General features: G+C 41.8%; 1 protein-coding gene across 3 annotated transcripts in view; it reads left to right on the plus strand.

The window, feature by feature from the left end:
- The window catches only part of znf536 (zinc finger protein 536), a 241,165-nt gene that overhangs the window by 49,003 nt on the left and 181,634 nt on the right, over positions 1 to 10,528 (plus strand). For all 3 annotated transcript variants that reach the window (XM_087180210.1, XM_087180209.1, XM_023429722.2), the window contains exon 3: positions 2,431 to 2,574. The gene's annotated coding sequence lies outside the window, so the exon portion shown is untranslated. The remainder of the gene's footprint in view (positions 1 to 2,430; positions 2,575 to 10,528) is intronic.

Below are 10,528 nucleotides of genomic sequence, written 5' to 3' on the forward strand. Positions count from 1 at the left end.
ACGACTCACCCCCCCATCCGTGCCTCTCTGCTTTTTCCCCTCATTTTTCCTCTTGAATCCCTTCATCCAGGATCCTTCCATTAAAGATAACTTGTATTGAGCCACATCTTATTCCCTTCAATCTGCCTCCCCCTCCTGTCTCAAGTGATCCCTTCCCAGCAGAGAAAATCGAAGGTAAACCACTTCTAAGGCGAAAAAAAAAAAAAAAAACTGCGCACACCACTTTGGATGTTTTAAATATCACCCTCTGATGGAAGCGAGGTTGTGACAGTTGCTTTGGTAAAACATGTCAAAAATCACAAAGTTTCGTCTTTGTCACCTGACGGCTGCGATAACGTTAAGTTACACTCAGCATCTGGATGTTACAACACATGGCTGCGACTTTCTCTGCCTTTGATAACCCGCCTTTCAAGTCGGGAGGGGAAACGCTCTGTTTTACTCCACTTTATTTGTTCTTTTGTGATTATTCTGTGGCTCAGCCCCTCCGAACCCCAGACACATGAAAACAGACAGACATTTTGGAAAATGTGAGTAAGTAAGCAAAGAGAAGGAGAGAAAGGCAGAAGTGGTGGTGGTGGTGGTGGGGGGGTGGCGGTGGGGTGGGGGGGGTAGAATGGGAGCAGAGGAGATAAACATAAACAGAGCAGAGAGAAAGAAGAAGGTTTCTCTCTGAGTCAGCGGCTTTTAGTAAAGTCTGATTAAACGAGGTGGGAAACCACATGGGGTAGTAAATAACAGAGGTGTCAAAATGTTGCTTAATGACCTGGATATCTACTGCATGAAATATGTAGCTGCACATCTATGCAGGAGCTGTATTTTTGTTCTTTAATGCCTTAATGTGCAGGGGGAGTTCAGACGTTTAAAACAACTTAGTGTGAGTGGAGAAGACGGGAACACAGAAAAACATTATGTCGTCATGTGCACCATCATTGTTTTGATGAGGGAAATAATATTAATGATGCACACAATGTAAAAAATCAAAAGGAACTTGTTGGCAAATATTAAGCTTAACACCGTCTATTCTTAATTAACTTTCACCGAGTGATAGTTTTTATTTTTATTTCATAAATATTATCATGACTTTTTTAAGCAGCTGAATTTATGAGAAACCACCAGCACTCACAGGGTTGGAATGTGTAGATGCTGGTGGGTGCAGTCCTAAAATACTCTGCAGACTCTCTTTAACTATTGTTAGTCTTATTTCGATCTATTCTGTGCATCGTGCAGCTTTTACAGGCCAAAGTTTCTTTTTAAGGGAGTTTTTCCTTGTCCTAAAGGATAGAGGGTTGTGTGCTGCACAGATAGGAAAACACTGATTTTGAGCTTTATGATCATAAATGGACTTGACTTTAAATTCAGAGTCAAAGAGGCTTTATTGACATGACCGTAGTCAAACATCAAGGCAAGGCATTCTGCACAAGGCAGTATCAACAAGGAAAAAGTACATTTAAAAGTATTAACATTAACATCAATAACACAAACAAAATAAAAAGGCCTGTGGCCTGCACACACCTCTGTGATGTTTGACTAGTAGTAGTGAATTATTGCAGTTATTTGCATTTGTAGCATTTGATTAAAGATATAGGGCTGCACAATAAGATTACCATAAGATATTATGATATATATTGTTTAGTGACTTTTAGACTTTCAAATGAAAATCAACAACAAAAGCACAACAGATAAAAAAAAAAACAAGATACATCAACACAGTTTGATCAGATTGTATTATCGTTTATTAAAAGTCGCATAGAGCTGAATATGTGAGTGAGGGGTGAACACATTGCTGGTTTTGTTTTTTTCAGTGCACAATAAGAAAAATGTGGAATATAATAATAAAAATACTAATACATTTTATTTATAGGACACTTTACAACACAAAAAAAAATAAAATGGCATAAAATACAAAACAAATTATGATACATATAATTGCATAAAATAAATGTGATTGCACTGAACGCTCGAGTTGGAGTTAAAGTCGGAAGTCTGAAGTTCCAGGCATTCCAGATTCATCAGACTTCCCTTCTTTATACTAAGTTTTAACAATAATCTTTGATCATTTAGATGTTTAGAGGTTTGGGTTTTAAATGTCACATTAGCCTGTTGTTACTAGAGTATTGGTGACACATATAAAACGATAAGGGAATAAAAAGTTTGACGAGCAGAATTGAGAAAGGTTGGTGGATGAACAGTTGAGCAGAACTGGAGGTAATCAGAGGTTACTGCAGAGCAGTCAGCAGCACATCAGTCAGGTCACCTTCCCCTCCTTTTTCCAGGTGGGGAAACCCCTTCCTGACGAGGGGGCGCTAGAAGCAGAGAGAGGGGCGGAGGGAGGGAGGGAAGGGGAGCAGCGGTGGCAGTGAAGTCAGCATTTTCCTTATCTCCTCTTGTTCTCTCTCTCTCTCTCTCTCTCTCTCTCTCTCTCTCTCTCAGGGCTCCCTGATCAGTGGCGACCAGACGCGGAGCTGAGGCTGACGCTGGCTTAACGGGGCTAAGCGCGCTGTCACACTGTCTAAGACACTACCCACCCACTGTCTGAGGTGACTCAGGGCTTCAACACAAGAGGAAGTGAAGGAGGTAAAGGAGGGGGACGGGGAAGGGCATAGAGGTGGGAGTAAAGAGCAAGAAGAGGGAATACTAACTTGGGTTGTCAGCCATTTTTTAGTGACAGTACCCTTGCGTGATTGGGTCTCAAGTGAAGGAGAAATGAAGGAAGGAAGGAAGGAAGGAAGGAAGGAAATGACGGAGGAAAGAGGGCGAGATGGGGGCACAGAGGAGAAGTGTCTCATAAGCCCGTGTTTCTGGTTACAGTTATCTTTACGATGATGCAATCTGTCTGGGGTGATGATGAGGATGATCATGATAATGACACACACACACACACACACACACACACAGACACACAGACACACGCACACGCAGTTTTGCAGGGACGTCTGTTGTATATGGATGTACAGAGGGCCAGCATGGGCATATCATCAGATAATTCCTATTTAAATAATCCCATCAGTTATCCGTTGTAGTAGGTTTACTCTGTCTCTCTTTAAGTCCAAGCTGGCTGTCTCTTATCTCTTGTGTCATTCTTTTCTCCAAGTGTCCAGACCAGAAGCTTGTGTGTGTGCAGCATGGCCTATAGGTTATGTAACATAGGTATGCATGCATGCGTGTGTGTGTGTCTGTGACTCGACCTACATTTTGAGGGCTTCAGATACAGCGGAGGAGGAGGGGGGCGGTGGGGGTGCAAAAAGTGCAACCTGAAGTGTGAGGAGAAGTTAGAGCGCATTGTGTGTTTGACAGACTGAAGTGGAGACCGTGCAGGCCCGATGCTCCGAGGACGCGAGGTTAGTTCACCCAGCAGCTATTTCTTATCCAGCTGTGGAAATGCCTTTACCATCCTATCAGGAATATCTAGCCGAGGTGCGGATGAACATGTTGCATTCGTCTGTTAATAGCAGAGGCTGATGCGTGCAGCCACGGTAGTGATTTATTTCAATTGATATTAAAGTGTGGATTGACTGTGATGCTGCTTTGGCGTCTTAACTCAGCAACATGACAGAGTCAGTGAACTCTCCTCTCCTCACAGCACCTTCTCTCATCCGCTCCTTTGCCAAATTTGGACGCTGACACTAAATGGATCTGCCATAATTCAGATGTGAGTGGGAGGATATATATATATATATATATATATGTGTGTGTGTGTGTGTGTGTGTGTGTGTGTGGTTGTAAAGTGAAGCATTATGGCACAAAAAAAAAAAAAAAATGCCTGAATAATTTAGCACTCACATTATTTTCTAATGCCATTCTTTAGAATCTGACTGCGTCACTCTAACAAATGCGTATGTTAGAAAGTTCAGGGGATTTTGGAGGGCGCCTGCGAACAGTGAGTGATGGCAACCAGCCGACTCTCAGCTCCCTCTTGTCTACCGACGGCTCCATGTGAGCCCCGTGCACCATATTCCTTTCTCTGAACTAACGGCGTGGTGAATCGAAACAAAAAGGCCACATATTTTATTTATGTGTCAAAAGTGGGTTGAAAGGAGTGTAAGAAGAAGGAGGGAGCGGGGGTGTATCACTCTATCCGTCGGTTGATATCATTCCACCCGTGCGGATCAATTCTCCCAGACAGAGGGAGATAAGAATGGAGCGGGGCCACAGGACGGAGGGAGAGAGAGAGAGAGAGAGAGAGAGAGGTGGAGGTGGAGGAGGAAGAAGAGCTGAAATGGTGGTTGTATTGATTTGTCAAAGAAATACAGCGTTGCGTGTTTTGCTTAAACATCCACATAAACCTGAGCTGTCAGAGGTGGGTGGGCTTACGCTGACATTTGACCACACAGACATGGATTGTGGATTTTCTGCTCGGCTTAACTGTGCATAGTTTTAACCAACGGCTTCATGGGGAAACTGACAGAGACAAAACTGTGCTTTGTGTCATAATTAGTTACACTGGCCAAGAAAGTCTTAACTCAAAGTCCACTTACTAGCTTTTTCTGGAGCTTTCAACCGCATTTCTCAGTGTCCCTCGGCAGATATTACTTAGACATTGATGTTAGCTGATAAATTCCCAGTTTCTCTTTTATGACAACTTGCTACTGTCACTATAAAAACTGTACTCTAATGCAACGTACATGATTCATGAGAAGTCTGCAGCCCTGAGCAATGATCTTCCAGGTAGAGGTCGACCTGAAATGAACCCATGGAAAACCTACCCTGACCTGGTGAGCGTTAATTAATTTTCAGAAAAAGAAAATCCCGATCTGAGGGGAACAGCCAGACCTGAATAGACTCGAGGATGGCTCGACCCGATCCAAAATGCGCTCGACCCGAACAGACCCAGGCAGAGAGAGAGCACAAACACTGACATCAGTTAATTCAGTCAATTAACAAGCAGCCGCAGTGAAAGAGAGCAGCAATATAATAAGAATAATGCCCTAAAAGTGAGTGTAAAGCCAGTAAACTAAACTAAAATAATATGTTAATCTCTATCAGTCCTATTTCCATCCACTGCACCGACAGTAAACCATTCAACTGGGCGATAGGTCGACACAAGACAGTGTTCAAACCTGTTCAATATCAGTCAATCAAATTCAAACAGTTGTCATTGAACAAGATAAATCTTCTAGGCTGCTGATTTTCCTAAAACGAACTCAGCTTCAGTTCCTCGGAGAGACCCAACCCGAACCGATTAGATTGAATCCAACCTGACTCAGATCTCGGTTCCTCAGAACCGAATGGACCTGCCTGCACGTATCACACTTTAAGATTTACTTAAAGCATAACTTTTCCATAATGACAATCACAACTCGACACCAATTTGACCCCACATTTTTATAAATTCCAGATCACAATAATAATCCCCCTTAAAATCTGTTTTTTTAAACATGGTCATGCATCTGCAGCTGTTTAGGCTCATCACATTCCTAAATTGTGAATAACTGCAGCAGCCTTGGCAATAGTGGAAAGACAAAAAAAAACATGATATAACCTCAATTAAGACCGCCCACACAAATTTAGCTGACCGCGGTGAAATCCTCACATCTAGAAAAGACGAAGACAGCAACTTTGTGCTTAATTGCTTCAAGGAATCTGCCAGTGATACTGTCATGTCCATCCACTCTAAAAAGAAAAAAAAAAAACATGTCGTCAGTCCCATATTTGAGCATGAGGTGATAGAGAAAGGCCCTCTTCCATTCTGTGACTACACACCTGGCACAAGGGAGGCCAGAAGCCGTTAAAGAAAACTGGAGAAAAGAGCAGAGAGTGTGCACAGGGCCATAAAACGGATAGTTTAACCATTGATCGAGAGCAGTGGTGGAAATGGCAGCTGTAAATCAATTTTATCTTGGAGCAGCTAAAGAGTGTTTTCTAATGAGGTTAATGCCACATAATGGCTAAATTCCTCTGCTTAAAAGATGCCCTCAAGGTGGTGGCGAGAGATAGATGTCGCCGCGGAGAGCTTAACACCTTCGCTGTTCAACACAAAGCAGAGGGACGCCTTCGTCTTTCCAGGAGTTTGTATCTTAAACGATGTTAAACCTTTATTCGTTAGGTCTCAGGCGGTCATTATATCATCCAGTACACCTTTGTCTAGACTGCTTGTTATATCGATAGACACATCCATCCATGGCTGAGATTGGGTGTTTTTTAAAATGTATTTAAATGTATTTGTTTAAATGATTCAGTCTGGGTTGGGTTGTCCACTTCCACTCTGATGAGTTACAATTCGGTACGAATTCTGTGCTACACAATCACAAAGAAAACTCTGTATCAATCAAATTCAAACAACTATGGCAGTTCGTCATCTTAGTGCTAGGCAGCAGGCAGGGTAGCATGTCAAACTGGAACAGGCTGGGTATTGCCACTAAAAAGACAAACTGACCCAGAACTAATAGATTATGAATCAAGTTGACCTCTGGCAAATAGTTGTGTTTATGGAACCCATTATGTTATGGGAGATGAGGCCTGAGTGGCGGAGAGCAGAGGGCTTAGCAACGGCAACAAAACAAACATCCCTCTCTACACACGAGGACTGCATCTGTATACACACCCAGGTTTTTCCTACATGTGCACTAAGGTTAAACTAAAGAGGGTTTGTAAAGGCCAGTAGGGATTATTACCTAAGGAGGTTATGTATTCACCCATGTCCGTTTGTTTGTCAGCAGGATTACGCAAAAAGTACTGAACTGATTTGCACCAAACTTGGTGGAGGTATGGGGTGTGGACCAGGGACGAACTCTTTAAGTTTTAGTGCTGATCCTGTTAAAGAGGCGGATCCAGGAATTTTTTTAATCGCTTTCCCTACCATTGCGAGATTTTCGACAATTCCGCCAATTTCTCAGGAAGTGATTTATGGATCTTGATTGTTTGGCCTTGGCAGAGGTTGATTGCCATTCTAGTTCTCTCAGAGGTACTGATAGCCAATTCCTTTCCAATATTTTCACCATTCCATGTAATTTCCAAAGCTTTGGTCCTGGTAGCAACAGGTTGTTGTACCTGTCCTTAGAGACATCATTCACCTCTTCTTGGGGGAACCTGCAGTCCTCCCAGGCCAGACAGGCTATGTACTCTCTCAAGTGTGCTTTTGGTCTACTGTGGGTTCTCTCTCCAATGTGGATGTACCCCTCCAAGGTGGCCAAGGAGGATAAAACTTGATTAGATACCGGAAAGAACATAACTGGCTCTTTCTTAAGTTCCTTCTGGGTATCTGACCGTCCCAAACCAATGAAATCAACAGACCAATCTTTGAGAACCATAATCCTGAGGTCAGCAAAACCAGCATTCTCCACTCCTTGGCTCTTTAAATACTTGATTTAAATTGATTGTTTTCATTGTGACCATGTCCAAGTATTTAGTTAATTAAGCCCCCCTGCCACAAAATTGTGTAATGGCAGAGCTTCAAAAAGACTAGACTACTTTAACTTTATAAAAAAAACAAAACAAACAAAAAAAAAAAACAGATGTGACCCAAGGTTGAACTTCAACTTTTGTACATTCAAAGTTTCTTGTGTGTCTTGACCAGAGACAAATATGCAGGGGTGAGTGCATACCACCATGAACAGCTGTGGAATTAAGTTGGTGGGTGAGTTTTCGAGAAGCCAAGAATGTTGGTTCCTAACCCGAGCTTGTGTCCAGGGATAATTACAGAGTGCAAAACACAAATGTAATACAAGCAAATGTCAGCTACTCTTGTTTCGTCAGCCAAGATCTTAAAAATAGATAAATAAATAAATAAAGTTAATAAGAGGATGCTCCTATTGCTTAGTGGGGAGAGGTAGACGGCAGACTGGAAGCACAACCGATATGTGCAGGGATTCCCAAAGCATCCAGTATCAAGATTTATCAGAAGTTAGCTAAGCTAGCATGTCAGCAAATGCAGACGTTTTGAAATATTACATTACAAAAATTACATTAGATAGTAATGGAAGCATAAGGAATCCTCTTTGTCTTCAGTTAGAGTGATCCGAGGAGTCTGTGAGCTGTAAACTAGACTCCACCATAACGTTGTTGATGGAAAGCAGCTCGCAATCAGCAAGTGTCTTTTTTTGCGATGTGGAGACACTGTGGGGCATTGCATTATGGGAGAGGCTTAGATAAGACTCTGGCTTTATGAATTTGCACTATTAAAGGAATACTGAATCCTATCCATCAAACTGGTGGTGGATGTAGCTCTGATGCAGGCTATTTAAAATTTTAATTAGTCCAACACTGACCATATGTATCAGTCGAACCATACTGTACTCATTCACTACCATCAGCAGAAAGGGAATCCATTGAAACAGATAGAGGATATGTAGATACACATTTAAAATAACACTATCATACAGCAAAGTGCCTTCAAACCACTCTAGTGTGTGTGTGTGTGTGTGTGTGTGTGTGTGTGTGTGTGTGTATGTGTATGAAAAAAATTGAGTACAACCAGTGTGCAGCATGAAACTTAAGGAAAGTTCATCTCCACAGACCTCTAGCATTGATCACTGGGGCCCTAAAGCTATTATCATGATCTAATTAGGTTTAACATAAGTCTGTGTCACGGCCCGGTGCAAGGCTGCCTTGTCCCCAATTCCACACTTTCACAGCATCCCTATTTAAAAATAGCACACATGTGCCACGCATACATGCAGTGAATACTAATGCTTTTTTTTCCCAGTTACACTGAGATCTACTTTAATGTCAGACAGAGGTCTAAGCTGGGAGAAATGATGTAATTCACAAAGCAGTGAACAAGTGTGGGGCGATCTCGCAGGTTTCCCTTCTCGTGTAGACGCGTGTTCGTACTCTGAACCTTCCATCAGAGAGAATTTGACGTAATTTGTGGAAAAATAAAATATCTCTTCTAGTTTTAAAATGATAATTTGGAAGAATCTTGTACATACATGTACATACTATTACTCCAGAAAATACAACAGTTATGATGAGCTGCATTTAGGGACATATAGCTATTGTTTGAATTGGCAGTTATTTTGTTATACATACATACCACTTTAGCATTTTTGGAATGAGTAGAATAGCTTTTAATATTATAATCATAATTCTCAAAATTCTGCAACTTAAAGGTCCCATATGTGACACTTTTCCTGTTGATCCATAAGAAGACATCTTTGTGGTTTTAAGAACCACAAACCATCTCAATGTAGTTTCACATTGTAGTTTTACTGGCTAGTTTTACATACTCTAGTAACAACAGGTTGGTGAGCCAATCAGAAGAGAGGAGGCTCTGAGCCTCTCTTCTGATTGGCAGACTGTTTTCTGAGTGCTCAAATAAAAAATAAAGCAGATGTCATGTAAACACTCAGAGAAACCAAATCCTGCAAGGTTGAATGGTAGGGCCAGGTGGGCTGGGCTTGGGGTGTGGCTGAGAGTGATGACTGCTTTGTTGTGACATCACAAAGTTACAGAAGTCCTGATGGCTCCATTTAAGGTTCAGTTTCTGAATATAGGCCGTGTACATTTCTCTGTGGACTGAGCACTTTAATATTTTCACAGTATTGATATAGAACCTAGACCTGCTTTATAATCAAACAACACATGGACCTTTATACTATATGGACCTTTAAAGACTGAATCAACTTCAGAGCTATAACCCATTTTTCTTCATTTCTGCTCTGTCATTGTTTAAATGATTCTATCCACAGTGATATTTATTAGAAAAATGTACAACTTTCTCATTGTAGCAGGTGTGGAGGAGCTTCCTGATTATGTTTTGATTTTTACAATTTGATACCTGTTTTACGTCTCACAGTTCTGATGCAATTTGAACACCCGTTCTCTTCCCTCTGCATTCCTTTGAGCTCTGATGATGTGAATACCCTATAGGTTCAAAGAAGTGCACAAGGTGAAACATGCAGCCAGTGACCTAATAAGAAGACCTTTTGAAGTGCGCCCATTAATACAGCTGTCCAAAAATATTCTATAATAGAATACTATATCTAATTTGTTTTATGTACCTTATATCTAGGCTGCGGTGCATTAATACAGCTGTGAATTACCTACTCTGACACCTTATTCATTTTCAACATGATTAGCGGCAGTGGTGTGCATGGCTGGCACAGTGGGTGGCTGTGGCCCACTGCACACACTCATGGGTTCATTACGCCATCGCACAGGTGTAATGGAATCCCCCACCCCCACCCTTACACACACATACACAGAGAGAGTCACACATACGAGTCCTCACATGTACACTCCAGAACATGAAAGCTTGCACACAGACTGAATACTTTCGACCCTCTTGGCCTCTTCTCAAAGCAACTTTTTTTTTTTTTTTTTTTTGCAATGTTGTACAATGTAGGCATCCACTACAGTCTTATTATTTCAGGGTCAGGCTGAGGAACTGTGCTTCAGTCCTATGTATAAGGGAAAGCAAGTCTAAAAAAGAGTGTTAAGAGGACCCCCCCCCCCCCATTACTCCCGTGTCTGCTGTTATTATGAATAGTAGCGGTAACAGAGAAAAGCATATACTCCATTCGAAGCTGTTCATGGTTTTTGAAGGACCACTCTCAACTCCCACCTCCCCCCCCTCTTCTCCACTACCCAC

Source organism: Seriola lalandi, unplaced genomic scaffold (genome assembly GCF_002814215.2).
Source record: "Seriola lalandi dorsalis isolate HSWRI2012SDOR001 ecotype SW California unplaced genomic scaffold, Sedor1 jcf7180002054898, whole genome shotgun sequence".
NCBI lineage: Eukaryota > Metazoa > Chordata > Actinopteri > Carangiformes > Carangidae > Seriola > Seriola lalandi.